Below are 17,746 nucleotides of genomic sequence, written 5' to 3'. Positions count from 1 at the left end.
AGGCTGGATCTTGTCTTTCTGGTGGGCAGGTCCACATCTGGTGGTATGTTTTGGGGTGTCTGTGGCCTTATTATGATTTTAGGCAGCCTCTGTGCTAATGGATGGGGTTGTCTTCCTGTTTTGCTAGTTGTTCAGCATAGGGTGTCCTGCACTGTAGCTTGCTGGTCTTTGAGTGGTGCTGGGTCTTGGCATTGAAATGGAGATCTTTGGGAGATTTTCACCATTTGATATTACATGGAGCTGGGAGGTCTCTTGTCGACCAGTGTCCTGAACTTGGCTCTCCCACCTCAGTGGCACAGCCCTGACTCCTGGCTGGAGCACCAAGAGCCTGTCCTCCACATGGCTCACAATAAAAGGGAGAAAAAAAAAGAAAGAAAGAAGAAGATAAAATAAAATAAAGTAATGTAAAGTAAAATAAAGTTATTAAAATAAAAAAATAATTAAGAAAAAGAATTTTTTTAAAGTAATAATTAAAAAAATGGACAGAGCCCTAGGACAAATGGTAAAAGCGAAGCTATACAGACAAAATCACACACAGAAGCATACACACTCACAAAAAGAGAAAAAGGGAAAAAAGTATATACATCATTGCTCCCAAAATCCACCTCCTCAATTTGGGATGATTTGTTGTCTATTCAGGTATTCCACAGATGCAGGGTACATCAAGTTGATTGTGGAGATTTAATCCGCTGCTCCTGAGGCTCCTGGGAGAGATTTCCCTTTCTCTTCTTTGTTTGCACAGCTCCCGGGGTTCAGCTTTGGATTTGGCCCCGCCTGTGCGTGTAGGTCGCTCGAGAGCGTATGTACTTCTCTCAGACAGGACGGGGTTAACGGAGCCGCTGATTCGGGGACTCTGGCTCACTCAGGTCGGGGGGAGGGAGGGGTACGGATGCGGAGTGAGCCTGTGGCGGCAGAGGCCGGCGTGACGTTGCACCAGCCAGAGGCGCGCCGTGCGTTCTCCCGGGGAAGTTGTCCCTGGATCCCAGGACCCTGGCAGTGGTGGGCTGCACAGGCTCCCCGGGAGGGGAGGTGTGGAGAGTGACCTGTGCTTGCACATAGGCTTCTTGGTCGCTTCAGCAGCAGCCTTAGTGTCTCATGCCTGTCTCTGGGATCCGCGCTGAAACCCGCGGCTGGCGCCCGTCTCTGGAGCTCCTTTAAGCGGCGCTTTTAATCTCCTCTCCTCGCGCACCAGGAAACAAAGAGGCAAGAAAAAGTCTCTTGCCTCTTTGGCAGCTCCAGACCTTTCTCCGGACTCCCTTCCTGCTAGCTGTGGGGCACTAGCCCCTTCAGGCTGTGTTCACGCAGCCAACCCCAATCCTCTCCCAGGGATCCGATCTCCGAAGCCCGAGCCTCAGCTCCCAGCCCCGCCTGCCCCGGCGGGTGAGCAGACAAGCCTCTCGGGCTGGTGAGTGCCGGTCGGCCCAGATCCTCTGTGCGGGAATCTCTCCGCCTTGTCCTCTGCACCGCTGTTGGTGTGCTCTCCTCCGTGGCTCCAAAGCTTACCCCCTCCGCCACCCGCGGTCTCCGCCCACGAAGGGGCTTCCTAGTGTGTGGAAACCTTTCCTCCTTCACTGCTCCTTCCCACTGGTGCAGTTCCCGTCCCTATTTTTTTTTTTTTTTAGAAGATGTTGGAGGTAGGAGTTTATTAATTAATTAATTTATTTTTGCTGTGTTGGGTCTTCGTTTCTGTGCGAGGGCTTTCTCTAGTTGTGGCAAGCGGGGGCCACTCTTCATCACGGTGCACAGGCCTCTCACTATCGCGGCCTCTCTTGTTGCGGAGCACAGGCTCCAGACACGCAGGCTCAGTAGTTGTGGCTCACGAGCCTAGTTGCTCCGCGGCATGTGGGATCCTCCCAGACCAGGGCTCGAACCCATGTTCCCTGCATTAGCAGGCAGATTCTCAACCACTGCGCCACCAGGGAAACCCTGTCCCTATTCTTTGTCTCTGTTTTTCCTTTTTCCTTTTTCCTTTTGCCCTACTCAGGTATGTGGGGAGTTTCTTGCCTTTTGGGAGGTCTGTGGTCTTCTGCCAGCATTCCGTAGGTGTTCTGTAGGAGTTGTTCCACATGTAGATGTATTTCTGATGTATTTGTGGAGAGGAAGGTGATCTCTGCGTCTTACTCTTCTGCCATGTTGAAACTCCTCCCCCATCCTAGCAGTTTTTAAAGCTCTAAGAGTGTTAGAACTATTATATGTCTATACTCTTTAATATTATGGTAGGAAGGTCAACTGAACTAAATCCAACTGACCAAATTGCATAGTTACATACAATTCTACCTTGAAATATAGAAATTCCATTTGTGTAAACATATATTTAAATAAAATATATTTATTTTATATAAAACACTGCAGCTTAAAAAGATTCATAACCCAATGGCAGAGCCATTCCTAGGGAGGATCAGAATTGTTCAGTTCAGGAGGTCTTGGAGGCTTTTATTTTTGTTCGTTGGTTTGTTTTTGTTTGCAATTCCCATTTATTTTTGGCTTCTTGGAGAGTTATCTGAAAAACAGGAGAGGGAAATGTTAACTGGACAGGTCGGATGAGTGGGCACGAGAAAGAAATATAGGGTTACCCAGAATGGCAGAAATCTAGGTGCCCCAGAGTGGAAAGAGAGAGCAGACATTCAACAAACAACAAATATTTATTGAGCACCTATCATATACCAGGCAGTGTTCTAGAAAACCCCACCACCACCAAAAAGAAAAAACAAGATAGAGGCAGAAAACACAAATTCTGAGGGAGAAGAAAGGGGCGGTTGAGGAGGAAGGCTGAGGGGCCTGAGAAACCTGCGGTCATGGGGACTCGGCCTTAGGCCTCCTCTTCGGCTTCCTCACTGAAATCCTCCTCTTCTGCAGTGGCATCCTGGTACTGCTGGTACTCGGAGATAAGGTCGTTCATGTTGCTCTCAGCCTCGGTGAACTCCATCTCATCCATGCCCTCACCTGTGTACCAGTGGAGGAAGGCCTTCTGGAGGAATATGGCAGTGAACCCCTCTGAGATGCACTTAAACAGCTCCTGGATGGCCGTGCTGTGGCCAATGAAGGTGGGTGCCCTTATAAGGCCATGGGGTGGGATGTCGCAGATGGCTGTCTTGACATTGTTGGGGATCCATTCCATGAAGTAGCTGCTGTTCTTGTTCTGCATGTTGAGCATCTGCTCATGCACCTCCTTCATGGACATCCATCCACGGAAGACAGCAGCCACGGTGAGGTACGGGCCATGGCGGGGGTCACAGGCAGCCGTCATGTTCTTGGCATCTAAGACCTGCTGGGTGAGCTCGGGCACAGGGAGGGCCCGATACTGCTGGCTTCCATGGCTGGTCAGAGGGGCAAAGCCAGGAGGAAGATGTGGAGCCGTGGGAAGGGCACCATGTTGACTGCTAGCTTGTGGAGGTCAGCATTGAGCTGGCCAGGGAAGCAGAGGCAGGTGGTGACACCACTCATGGTGGCTGAGACGAGGTGGTTCAGGTCCCTGTAGGTTGGCATGGTCAGCTTGAGGTTGCAGAAACAGAGGTCGTAAAGGACCTTGTTGTCAATGCAGTAAGTGCCATCAGTGTTCTCCACCAGCTCATGGACGTTGGCGTTGTAGTGCTCAACCACAGGGTCGGACACTTTGGGTGAGGGCACCACACTGAAGGTGTTCAGGATGTGGTCAGGATATTCTTTACAGGTCTTGCTGATGAGCAAGGTGCCCATTCCAGAGCCCATGCCCCCTCCCAGCGAGTGGGTCAGCTGGAAGCCCTGCTGGCAGTCACAGCTCTCGGCCTCCTTCCGAACCACATCCAGGACCGAGTCAGCCAACTTGGCCCCCTCTGTATAGTGGCCCTTGGCCCAGTTGTTGCTTGCCTCCGACTGACTAAAAACAAAGTTGTCTGGTCTGAAGATCTGACCTAAAGGACCTGAGTGAACAGAGTCCATGGTCCCTGGTTCTAGATCCACCAAGATAGCACGAGGAACAAATTTGCCACCTGTGGCTTCACTGTAGTACACGGAGATGTGGTCCAGCTGCAGGTTGCTAGTCTCATGATAGGTGCTGGTGGGGTCAATGCCATGTTCATCACTGATCACCTTCCAGAACTTGGCACCGATTTGACTGCCACACTGACTGGCCTAGATGTGCACAAATTCCCTCACTGTTAACATTTACTATAATCTTTTTGCTCACTTCAAAGTGTGTATGGGGCAAGAAAATGGTATGTAATTAGTTTTTCTCTGCTGCTGATCGCAGGCTGGAAGGATGGGATGGGTCCTGGAGGCTGGAACAGTGAGGTCCTAATGTGGCGGCAGGAAGGTTCTGAGAGAGCTTGGAGGCTTTTGCGTAAAGGCTATGATTTTATTGATAATTTTGCCTGTGTCATAACCTAAGAGGGTTAATATAGGGCTTTTTAAATTTTTAGGAAGCACAAAGATATACTTTATGTCTCACTGCAAAGATAATTTGTTTGGCAGCAATATTGATTACCACTTAAGTGAGAAACTAGGTTTGTTCCAAAAGGATTTCATAGCACAAGCTTGGGAATGTTCCCTCCTCCCCACTCCTTTTTTGTATGAAGAAAGAAAAAAAAATCATTCTCAAAGTCACTTCAAATGTAAGTTACCAGTTTAAAAATGATCAAGGAAAGAAGAAAACATGTTGAAGAGTACTGTGACTGTCTTGAATCACATTTCTAAGGGCATGACACCAGTGACATGATTGCTTACTTTTCGTGTTATTAGACTACGATGGGAAATAACCACTGAATTCTGACTGAGATAAGCCATCAAAAAGTTAAGTGTTTCCCATATCAAACTGTCAACTAAAGCATCTTATTTATCTCCTGCCTCTTCCTTTGGGAGACCAGATGTAGGTGAATGAGAGTGTGACATTGGAAGAGACTTGACCTGGTCTAACCTTTCAAGGCTGAGCAGTTTCACTTTTTCTGCTAATTACAAGACACCTTCAAATAATTTTTGCATCTTTTTTCCAGATTTATTGAGATACAATTGACATATAATATTGTGTAAGTTTAGGATGTACAACATAATGATTTGATATATGTATACATTGGGAAATGTTTCCCACTATCAGATTAGTTAACCCATCCATCAACTCACATAATTACAATTTTGTGTGTGTGTAGTGAGAGTGTTCAAGATCTACTCTCTTAGCAACTTTCAAGTATATAATACAGTATCGTTAACTACAGTCATCATGCTGTACCTTACATCCCTAGGATGTATTTGTCTTATAACTAGAAGTTTATGCACTTTGACTGTCTTCACTTGTTCTCAGCCTGCACCTCCAGCTCCAGAAACCACCATCTATTCTGTTTCTATAATTTTTTTTTTAGATTCCACATATAAGTTAGATCATATGATATTTGTCTTTCTCTGTCACTTATTTCACTTATTTCACAAATAATATCCCAAATTTGCTTCTATCATTCATTTTTTTTCTAATGAATACATGGATGTTGTGGGAATAGCATTCTAGATATTAATATATTAATATTTTTCTCTGATTCCTTTCCTATTCCATCAGCCTGTTTTGTTGGACACTGGGAGGTGACTAAAAGGGAACATTAGAAAAAATAAGAAAACCTGACAAGGAGATATTTACAATAAAGCCAAGGAATGTAGGGACAATCACAGTAGCAAAATTTAATTCTTAACACAATCAAGGAAAAATAATTCTGAAAATGGCAAATTTCTCCTTGCTGTAGATATGGCTCTCAGGAAGGATATACTGGGCACTTACGGCACGTAGAAGGACTGAGTTTGGTATTGAAGTTTACTTGACTAGGTCATCTTTCTTTCTACCCAGGTATCTTTCAGTGAAAGGAGAGAATGGCTTTCAGGCCTCATGCTATTTCTTCCCATTCTATAATTTTTAGATTTAATCAGCATTTTAAACCTTCACCAAAAAGGAAACTCCATACTTAAATGGTCTTATTGGCAAATCCTACCAAATATAAAAAGAAAAAATGATGCTAATCTGACACAAAGTCTTCCAGAGAATAAAAAGACTAACTGCACTTCAATATGTTTATGAGGCCAGTATAACCTTAATGTCAAAACCTGAGAAGGTTGGTATAAGGCAAATATCAGGCCAATCTCATCCATGAACATTGCTAACATTGTTTTAGGATTTTGTTTTCGAACTAAATCTGGCAATATATGAAAAGGATATTATATCATGATCAAATAGATTTTAACCCAGAAATCAAAGTTTGATTTAACATTTGCAAGTCAATTAGTGTGATTTACCACATTAACAGGATAAAAGAGAAAAATAGATACAGAAAAATAATTTGATAAAGTTCAACATCTCTTCATGATAAAAAACTGCAGCAAACTAGGAGTAGAGGGAAACTTCCTTAATCTGGTTATGGACATCTGCAAAAAGCATACAGCAAGCATCATACTTAAAGCAGAACTGTTGAAAGCTTTCCTCTGGACTAGGAATGAGACAGGAAAACCTTACAGAAGTAAGGTTCTGTAGGCAAAGAAAAATTGAAAGCTACAAGGATTCAAAAGAAAGAAATGGAAATGTTGTTATTCTTATACAATGTAATTGCATACATTGAAAATCCCAAACAGTCTACATATCTGTAGTTAATAAGTTTAGCAAGTTTCGTGGGTACAAGTTCAACATATAAATTTTTATATAGTTCTATATAACAGAATAAAGTGATTATTTGTGGTGGCATTAAAAATATAAAACTCTTGGATATATATTTAATGAAAGATACGTAAGGCATCTACACACAAATCTGTAAAGCATTATTGATAGAAATTAAAGACATAAATCAATAGATGTGTGTACCGTGTTCACTGATTGGAGGATGCAGTATTGCACAGATGTCGGTTCTCCCCTAATTCATTTATAGATTTAAATCACAACCAAAACCTGAATGAGTTTTTCATTGTTATTGCTGTTAAAGTTAACAAGCTGATTCTAAAATTTATGTGGAAATGCAAAGGGCTAAGAATATCCAAAATACTCTTAAAGCAGAAGAAAAACATGGACAACTTGTACTACTGAATATCTGGGCTGAAAGCCAAAATAATTGGCAATAGATCAGTGGAACAGAACAGAGAATTTAGAACTAGACACACACAAACATGAACTCTTGATTTGTGATAAAAGTTGCAGTATAGAAGAGAAGTGGAAAGATGGTCTTTTCAATAGATGGAGCCAGGTCAGCTGGCTCTTCACATGGGAAAAAAATGAAACTTGATCCCTATTTTGCACCATAATTACGTCCAGTTGGATAGTAGAGCTAAATATAAGTAGTAAACTAATAAAATGTCTAGAAGGTAACATAACACAAGATCTTCATGATCTTTCCATGTGGAAAGTTTTCTCAATAAGAGGCAAAAAGCATTAACCATAAATGAAAATATTAATAAATCAGACTACATTAAAGTTAAGAAATTGTAATCATCAGAAGACACTATTGAAGAAAGTGAAAGGTAAACCACATAGTATGAGAAGACATTTGCAATACATGCAGTTGACAAAAGTCTCATTCCCAAAATATAGAAGGAATTTCTAGAAATCAGGGAGAAAAAAAGACACAGACAATTCAATAGAAGAATGCATTCTTGAAAAGGTACTTCACAAAGACCATCTCCAAATGGTCAATAAACATATGAAAAGGTGTTCAACTTTAAGTCATCAGAAAAATGTAAATTAAATCCCTTCTGAGATATCACTACATATTCAATAAAATGGCTAAAATTTACAAAGACTGATGCAGAGCGATTGGAACACTTTATACCCAACTGGTAAGAGTTAAAGTTGATAAAATGCACTTTAGGAAATTGCTTAACATTATCTACTAAAATTGTATGTATCCGTAACTAATTACCTAATATCCAATTCTACTTCTAGCAATAAGACCAATAGATATTGACACAAAAATACATGTTTAAGAATGTTCAGGGTACCATTATTCAAAATAGCCACAAGCTGGGAACAACCAATGCTTGACAACAGTAAGAAGGGTAAACAAATTATGCATATTTATACACTCAAACACTATCCTGCAATAAACTCTCATGAACTTCAATTACATGTAACAACATGAATCGATTTCAAGAGAAGAGGACAGACCCACAAAAAATATATACTGTTGATTCCATTTATGTAAAGATTGAAAATAGGTAAACTAATGGTATTAGAAGTCAGGTTAGTAGTTACCCTTAGGGAGGAGGAGACGTGAGTGGACTTCTCTTCCTCGACCTTAGTGATGTTTACATAATTGTGTTTGCTTTGTGATAATACATGGATTGACGTGTGTATACATGTTACTCAGACTCTGAACCAATTCTCTCCAATGCCGCTGCTAACGCCTGGGTCCGAGCCACCACCATTACCATCATTTTTCACCTGACTTGCTGCAGTAGTTTCTTGATTTTTTTTTTCTTTGCTTCTACTCTTGATCCACTTTAATGTGTTCTCAACACAGTAATCAGAATATTCTCTTTAAAAATAAGTCAAGTTATATCACTCTGCTGTTCAAAATCCTGCAATGGCTCCATGTTTCACACAGCGAAAAAGCCGAAGCCAAGTCCTTACCACCCGCCTGCGAGAACCTGCATTATATGGTCTGGTCCTCAGTTCCCTCTGTGTAGTCGTCTCCAACTCCTAACCCCCAGCTTGCCCAACTCCTCTGTCTCCCCACTATTCCACGTTGCCCACTCTGGCCTTTTTGCAGTCCCTTCCTCAGGGCCTTTGAAGTGTTGTTTCTCTAGTCCGGTGTGTTCTTTCTCGAGAGACCTGTGGGCTAACTCTCTCCCTCCAAGTCTCTTGCAGATGTGACATGTTACCCTTACTGCCCTGTTTAAAATGTTACCTTGTCCCAGCCCAGTTAGAGCTCCCAGTTCTCCTAACCCTGCCTTCATTCTTAGTTTTTACAACACGTATATCTCTCTAATGTACTATATTATCCTTTTATTTTTCATCCTTTTATTTTTCATCCTTATCATTAATTTTCTTTCCTTGCTAGAGATAGAACAACACATTTATTTTCTGTCACTTCCTTCAGGGACCCTTGTTTCATTCACTGATACATCTCAAGCAGTTAGAATACTGTAGGTGCTCAATAGATATTTGTGGAATGGATGAATGAGCGTATTGAATGTCTAACATGTGACAGGAATTCTACTAGGTGCTGGGGGTGTAACGATAAGCAAAACCAGAAACAGTTGCTGCTCTCATAGAGTGTTTGCCAATCTGAGAGACAGTTATCATATACCATAAACAAATGCTTGGTTACAAAGTGTAATTAGAGCTAAACATGCCTTGAGAATGATCACTGAGGAATCATTCTTGGTCTGAAGGTGGATCAGGGAAGACTTCCAAGAGAAAGTGTTGTTTGAGCTGAGATATGACGAAGATGGGTAAGTGATTCTTGAGGTAAGGCCCAGGTCTGGACATTTTTAATAAAAGTCCCCAGATCTTTCTAATGTACAGGCAGCATGGAAAACCATTCTATACCGGGGCTTCTAAACCAACTATAATGTATGTACAGATCACTTGGGAATCTTGTTGAAGTTCAGAAGCTGCCTCAGAAGGTCAGGTGTGGGCACTGAGATGCTGTAGTCCTGTCGCGCTCTTGGGCATGCAGACGACATATTGACAAGCAAGCCTCTAGCCTCTGGCCCTACAGCACCTTCTCATGACGATAGTGTTTTCTAAATTATCAGCTGATTGAGTCCTCTCTCTTTGCTTCCTCTCTATGGACTACACATCCTGAGAATCTAAATATTTCAGCTCAGCAATGTGCATGTTGTTCAGCCACGACCAGACGGGCTGGGTCCTCACAAAGGACAGGGATTGTGTTCAGGTCATCCTTGTGTCCTCTGCCTAATCCACTGTGGCCGTGATAAATGCTCAGTTAATTTCTATTGAACAGTACTGTCTCTGTCCAGGCAAGTCCTTTTCTTGACATGTTATATGTATAAAGGATGATTTAAATTATCCTTTGAAATGCACCATTCATTTTCACCTTGCCATGAATATAAATGACAACATTTATGTTTACAATATGCCTGGTCAAACACATGTTCATGAGAAAAAATAAACACAATAAATGTAAAAACACATCATAAATTATGGAATGTTATAGAATTTTGGATATTACCATTATTATTGTAATAATAGAAAATGTATATTTTAACATTATTTATAAACAACATTTATATTTTTAACTGAGCTTCACGGTATTTTTAAGAACTATGGGGAGAAGTTGAGTTCTTAAAAATAGGATACTATGGCAAGTTTATTAGATAAGAATATATAATTTTACCATGGAATGTATGGTTAATTATTTTTCTTTTTTTTGAGATGTGTGCTAATTTTACAGGCTTGTCGCAAGCTTTTTAAAATTTATTTATTTATTTATTTTTGGCCGTGTTGAGTCTTCGTTGCTGCGCACCGGCTTTCTCTAGTTGCGGCGAGCAGGGGCTACTCTTCGTTGCGGTGCACGGGCTTCTCATTGCGGTGGCTTCTCTTGTTGCGGAGCGCGGGTTCTAGGCGCATGGGCTTCAGTAGTTGTGGCTTGCGGGCTCAGTAGTTGTGGCTTGTAGGCTCTAGAGTGCAGGCTCAGTAGTTATGGTGCACGGGCTTAGTTGCTCCGTGGCATGTGGGATCTTCCTGGACAGGGGCTCGAACCCGTGTCCTCTGCATTGGCACACAGATTCTTAACCACTGTGCCACCAGGGAAGTCCCAGTTGCAAGCTTTTAATAGCAGGGATTTTAATAACTAATTTTGAATTAGTAATTATTTAGCACCTATTATTGGGTCTTGAGTTCACAGGAATGTTAAGGACGCATGGTGGTTAGGAAAATGGTCAAGGGTATATCAGAACACTGATGTTTACCTTATGTGGAAGGGATAATGCTCCCATGAAAAATCTGGTCTATTTTGGCCAAAGCCTCATACACTGATTTTCTATTTAAATCATAAATCCAATGAACTGATACTGTAAAATTAAAACAACAGCAGACGTAACACTTATCAAGTGCTATTCTAGGCACTTCACAAGTATTAACTCATTTAAAAGGTAATTATTATTATTAGCCCAATTTTACAAGCTAGACCCTGAGGCTCAGAGAGGCTAATATTGGAAGTTATCTCCCCCTAGGAGGAAAGCATGTTTGAGACACCACAATAAAATTTGAATATTTCAGAGAGCCATGGAATGGAGGGAAAAAAAAGCAGTTCTGGAATCTGACAGATTCACATGAGAATCCTGGTTCTGCCATGAATTCGGTGTAAATTCTTGGGCAAATCACTTAACCTTTCAGGACCACAGTTCTCTCATATACAAAATGGGATAAAATCATGTAGCATACTTATTTTCCTTATGCCTCTTCTACCCAACTAAGCTAGAAAGTGGGTATCAAGACCAACAGACTGAGACCTGTCATCATAATAGGTATCCTTCTAATGCCAACATTATCTAATTAGGCAACAATCTTGCCTCTCTCCCTTTCTTGCTACCTACCTGAGTAACTTACCATTCGTTATATACCTGTTTCATGCCAAATGCTTTCCATACATACACTAAGCTTTTCTTTTTTAAAATTTCTTCTTTTTTCCCCCTGTTATTTTTCCCCAACAGTTCTGTGAAAGATGTATTGGCAACCCTAAATTACAGAGGAGGTAGGCAGGGGTCTGGTCTAGGTTGTCATTGCAAGTCATGCAGGAGTGCTTGGACTACATACTTTAAGTGGTAAAAAACTAGGACAATGTTAATTTCAGCATGGGAGGGACATGTTTGTTTATATGTTTCAGATATATCACTTGGGGGTTAGTAAGAAGAAGGGATTTGGAGACGGTGTTAATATTAAAGTTGGGATGGCTCATAGGAAGGCAACAACCACAACCACGGCTGCTGTTTATAAGATGTGTTAGCAACTGTGCCAAGCACTTTCCGTGTAGAGCCTCACAGCAACTCAATGAGGAAAACAGTATTTAACTCCATTTAACATATAATAAAATTGAAGCCCACAGACATCAAATAACTACACCTCCATACTTTTGAGTTGACATCCAAATTTTTCTTCACGTGATTAATAGATTCAAATATGTAGTTTCTTGCATATTGTAAAACAGTTAGTTTAAAATAAATATTTAATACCCATTATGCTGCATTTAAACAATATATGAATATGGATGAACTTCACAAACATGCTGAATAAAAGGCAACAGAAAAAAAGCACATACTATAAGATTTCATTTATATAAATTTCAAAAACAAGCACATCTTAGTTAGGATTTTGGAAATAAGGATAGTGGTTAACTTTGGGGTGTCAGGGTGGGGGAGTACCAGCTGTTTGGGGGGTGCTGGTAATGTTCTTAATCTGGCTGGGTGCTGTTTTATATAATCACTTTGTGAAAATTTACTGAACTACCCTTAAGATTTTTATACTTCTCTGAATATATGCTAAAGAGAAGCTATACCTAGATTAAAATTAAAGAAAAATCTCATGAATAATCTTCTCTTTACTTCCATTATTTCTTTACCTCTTTTTAAAAAATATATTTATTTATTTTTGGCTGCTTTGGGTCTTCTTTGCTGCGTGTGGGCTTTCTCTAGTTGCAGTGAGCGGGGGCTACTCTTCGTTGCAGTGCATGGGCTTCTCATTGCCGTGGCTTCTCTTGTGGAGCACGGGCTTTGGGTGGGCAGGCTTCAGTAGTTGTGGCACGTGGGCTCAGTAGTTGTGGCTCGCGGGCTCTAGAGCACAGGCTCAGTAGTTGTGGCACACAGGCTTAGTTACTCAGCAGCATGTGGGATCTTCCCGGAGCAGGGCTTGAACACGTGTTCCCTGCATTGGCAGACAGATTCTTAACCACTGTGCCACCAGGGAAGCTCTTCTTTACCTCTTTGAACCTATATTTCTTTTGCTTTAAATTTTTATTTTATATTGGAGTGTAGTTGATTAACAGTGTTGTGTTAGTTTCAGGTGTACACCAAAGTGATTACGTTTTACATACACATGTATCTATTCTTTTTCAAATTCTTCTCCCGTTTAGGTTATTACAGAGTATTGAACAGAGTTCCCTGTGCTATACAGTAGGTCCTTGTTGGTTATCTATTTTAAATATAGCAGTGTGTACATGTCAATCCCAAACTCCCAATCTCTCCCCCTCAGCCTTCCCCTCCGGTAACCATAAGTTCGTTCTCTAAGTCTGTGAGTCTGTTTCTGTTGTGTAAATAAGTTCATTTGTATCATTTTTTTAGATTCCTCATATGTGATATCATATGATATTTGTCTTTCTCTGCCTGACTTACTTAGTATGATAATCCATAGGTCCATCCATGTTGCTGCAAATGGCATTATTTCATTCTTTTTAATGGCTGAGTAATATTCCATTGTATATATGTACCACTTATATTTCTATTCAATTTTCCTCATAGAATTTTATCCTAATTGAAATTAAAAATTTGATTATTTTGTAACCACAGTGCTCTAAGTCTTATTTTTTTCTTCAGGATTGAGTTATCCTTAAGATTATTTTTTTATTACTACACAATTGGTAATAAATATATTTTACATTTTGATATAAAATTATTAAACATTAGAAGTAAATGTTATTAGAAATGCATTTTAAAATCAGGTGGATAGCTTTTTCTTGGGGGTGAGTGCTTGGAATAAAAGATGGTTCAATATCAATTCTATTCCCACTGTGGTTGTGAGCATATGGAATGGATCAGAAGGCCTGAAAAGGAATGAATGGAATTTGTTTATTTTTCATAACAATTGCTCATAATTATTTGAATTCACTCTGAGTTGGATACCAAAAACCAAAGTAATATGTCACCAAAAATTAGTTTTAATAATCTGTCATAATGAAAAGATCTTCTTCGGGCTTCCCTGGTAGCGCAGTGGTTGAGAGTCCGCCTGCCAATTCAGGGGACACGGGGTTCGTGCCCTGGTCTGGGAAGATCCCACATGCCACGGAGCGGCTGGGCCCATGAGCCATGGCTGCTGCCCCTGCGCGTCTGGAGCCTGTGCTCTGCAACAGGAGAGGCCACAACAGTGAGAGGCCTGTGTACAGCAAAAAAAAAAAAAAAAAACTTCAATTTTGTTGAGAGCCAAGAATTGTGAAAGAATTTGTAAAATAACCTTTATATTTATTCAGCTTCTGAATTTCTGGTCAGCATAACTAAAAGTTTCCCTGAGACTCATCAGGTAACTATTAATTGTACCTGTTTCTCCATCATTTAAAGGCACTTTTGAAAAATTACTGATGTATTCAAAAATTGTTGGGAACATTGAAACACTTAATTTAAATATACCTTTGCCAATACAGTAATTTTTTTGGTAAACTGCATTTATTGTATCACATGCTTTAAATATTTTTTCATCAAAACTTTGGAACTACATATTTAGCTCATTCAAATTATAGAATACATCTGTCACATAACCAAATAGGCAAGGCCAGTTTTCATTATCAAACCAATTGACTCGGTTAGGCTTACTTTCTCTCACACAAATCTGACCTCATTTATCAATTCAAATAAATGTGTTAGTACACATTGCCTGACATCTCACTTCTTCATGCTCATTTTCAGATAGACAAGTCATAGAGCCTTACTAAGAGTTTGTTGCCTAAATGAAGAAACTTTCTACTACTTTTAGTATTTCTTACCTGTACACTCTATGCTTTATTCTCTTAGGCTCTTCTTTGATAGTGATGCATTTTTTGGTAAATAGGTGAGTGATGGAAGAGATGAAGTCCTTAAACTCATTATCACTCTCTCTGCTGCACTGTGTAAAACATCAAAATCCATTACTTCCCTACAGAAGCCAAAGCCACCTATTTCTATACGACACTTGGCTTTTAACAGAAATAAGTGTAAGATAAAGAAAAACATGAGGCCTAGTAAAGATGAAGTCTTGGTTAAAGGAGGCTTTAGAACCCATATTTTTGAATTTTGTCTTTGTGGCCCTGGGTTTTTTTAATATCTCAAGGCATTGCAGGAGCGAGAGAGATTTTATTTACCTATCTACCTATGTATATATGTATGTGTTCGTGTATGTATCTGTTTATGTAGGAAAGGACAAATGAGAAACTGAGAAAAGTAATGTGGGAAAGGAGAACTGTCACGATGCCTTCCATCTAAAACCATTCTCAGATCAGTTTTGTAAAAGAACATATATGGAAGATGAGGGTCTGGAAACCATACTTAAAGCTATACCTGGTTGTGTATCCTTCGGAAAATCATTATAAACTCTCAAGGATTCTTGTTCTCTTTGTGAAGAATGCTGATGCAGAATTACAGATTAGGAGGTCAACAGAGTCCAGAGTGGAACAAGGAAGGTGACTGAAGTGGCTCATGGAGCGGGCGGTTATGAATGTGAGTGTATTTGGAAGGGGACAGAGGCCTGGTTTGGGTCAGCGGTGGGTGGGGCTGGGGAGGCACTGATAGTATTCGGTAACTTGAAATTGACCCTATGATGGTAGAAAGCAGTAGATTGTTTGTGTGTGCGGAAAGTAGTAAGAGGTCTAACTTTTGCTAGAAAGAGCCTCATGTGAGTGAGGATGTGGTAATTGGATATAATGATCGATTTGTGGGGGAATAGGGTAAGAAATTTGAGGATCAGGAAGGGTATGGCAGGGATATTTCTGTCACTGAAGATTGTGCTAGGACTAGGGGGATAGGAAAGGAAAACATTTTTGTTATATTCCTATTTATATCTAGCAGTATTACATACACAGTAAATACTCTGTTAATTGATTTAATTAACTAATTGTTATTTAAAATGCTTAAATTGTTTTTCTTAATTGATAAATACTTGTTAATTGATTTGCTGTATCATTTCATAAGCAACATAATTAAGTTCTCTGTTAAAATCACTGACAACGCAGGAGTCGGAAATAGGGAAAGTGACTCTATTCATCACAAAACAAATTATTTGATTTATTAAAGAAATTAGAATTTGGAGAATATTTCATCCTGGGAAATTATAAGGTAGTCAAATAACCTCTATGTAGACTAAGTTACTTCAATTTCCACAATCAAGTTACCCAATAGTTGACTTTTGATAGTAGTTTTTTTTTTTTTTTTTTTTATTTTTTTTGCGGTACTCAGGCCTCTCACTGTTGTGGCCTCTCCCGTTGCAGAGCACAAGCTCCAGACGCACAGGCTCAGCGGCCATGGCTCACGGGCCTAGCCGCTCTTCAGCACGTGGGATCTTCCCAGACCGGGGCACGAACCCACGTCCCCTGCATCGGCAGACGGACTCTCAACCACTGCGCCACCAGGGAAGCCCTGATAGTAGTTTTGATAATAGACTCTGTGTTAAACAGTATCTGAGAAACATCATTTCTATTACTCTGCATCTCTCTAAGGAGACCAATATTATGGAAAATAAACATGGAAGGAGGTTCTAAGAAAGAATGAAATTGTGTATATGCCTTAATTAAAGCGAGGTTTTCTCCTTCAGAATTCGTGATAACCTCTAAAAGTATTAGAGAAAATACACAAGAAAATATGAATGCAGTTATACACACCTTGGTAGTTCCCAAAGGAGAAAAAACTATTCTCATTAGCTAGCAAAGATAAGAATAGAAATAATGGTTTTAAATTTGAACAAGAGGAAATTTGAAAGAATGGAGAAAAATTTAGCGGTAAGATCAGCTTCGAACAATACCAATTTTTGGAAAACATGATGGGATCAAAATCATGTAAAACCTTAAGGTTGCAGCTTGTCAAACATCTATAGAAGAAGGATGCACCAGTGTCCTTAATACTCTCTAAAGGCACAAGTGAAGAAAACTGAACAGTGAGCAGAGGGACAGAGAGGGTTTACATCCCTGGTTCCAAGTGGCCTTCTTTCCTCCCCAGCGTGAAAAGAGGAGTTGGAGGCTGTGTGTGTGCCTCATAGAAGGTGGGGACGGTCACTCCAGGTGTGTGGTAGCAGTCTGTGGTTGAGTCTGGGAGCTGAGCACAGGTATCCTATGTATCTTTTTCTCTCCCATTGGTGAGGGAACTCAGGGAACATGGAGACAGATTTTCTCTTTAGCACAAAAAGTTTTAAGGGGATAAAAGATACTCAGTCTTTCCTGGAAGAATAGGGTCAATAAATGGTCCAGTGAGAACCACCGCATTTCAGGGCACAAAAAAAGTCTAGGAGATAGATAATATCTCAATGGGACTTTTCTGTCCTTGATTTCATTAGGATAGGGACATTTTAAAAACGTAAAACCCTATGGTTCTCTGTCAGGCAGATACAGTCATCAACACTCTACATCCTTCCTCCAAAGAAAGCTCTGGTCACTCTTCAGGCTGCATGGAACTTGGACCAGGCTAGGCTCTTTGGGATCTTTTAGCCTCTGCTCCACCCTTACTCCTGAGTGACTTGGGATCACTAACAACCCTCCTGCCTACAAAGGGTGGCAATTCTCCTCATTTCCGCAAAAACAAAAAAACAAACAAAAACAATCCCAGTAGGACAAACCATTTCCATTTAAAAAAGAAAAAATGACTGAGGACAGAGTCAAAGGAGTTGTGTTACATTTTATCTCTCTGAACCTCTGGGTCCTTCTTTAAAAAACCCAGACATGAACAAGGTGATCTCAAAGATCCCTTCTAGTTTTCAGCTCTCAGCTATACATGAAAATATCTGGAAAATGGTAGAGTGCTTTTATTTTTGTAGGAGGAATAACCAGCATGGAAATCTTTCCATGGAAGTTAGGTTTGGAATTGTATTATGAATATTTGCAAGCTCTAGGTTGGCAAACTG

General features: G+C 40.4%; 1 pseudogene; it reads right to left on the bottom strand.

Annotated features, from left to right (window-relative positions):
* Positions 1–2,809: 2,809 nt before the first annotated feature.
* Positions 2,810–7,144, bottom strand: LOC112392597 (tubulin beta chain-like; annotated as a pseudogene).
* Between the last annotated feature and the right edge of the window lie 10,602 nt (positions 7,145–17,746).

The sequence above is a fragment of the Neophocaena asiaeorientalis genome, unplaced genomic scaffold (genome assembly GCF_003031525.2).
Source record: "Neophocaena asiaeorientalis asiaeorientalis breed wild unplaced genomic scaffold, Neophocaena_asiaeorientalis_V1.1 scaffold184, whole genome shotgun sequence".
NCBI lineage: Eukaryota > Metazoa > Chordata > Mammalia > Artiodactyla > Phocoenidae > Neophocaena > Neophocaena asiaeorientalis.
Note: the sequence above shows the minus strand (reverse complement) of the source record. Positions and strands in the feature narration are given on the sequence as shown.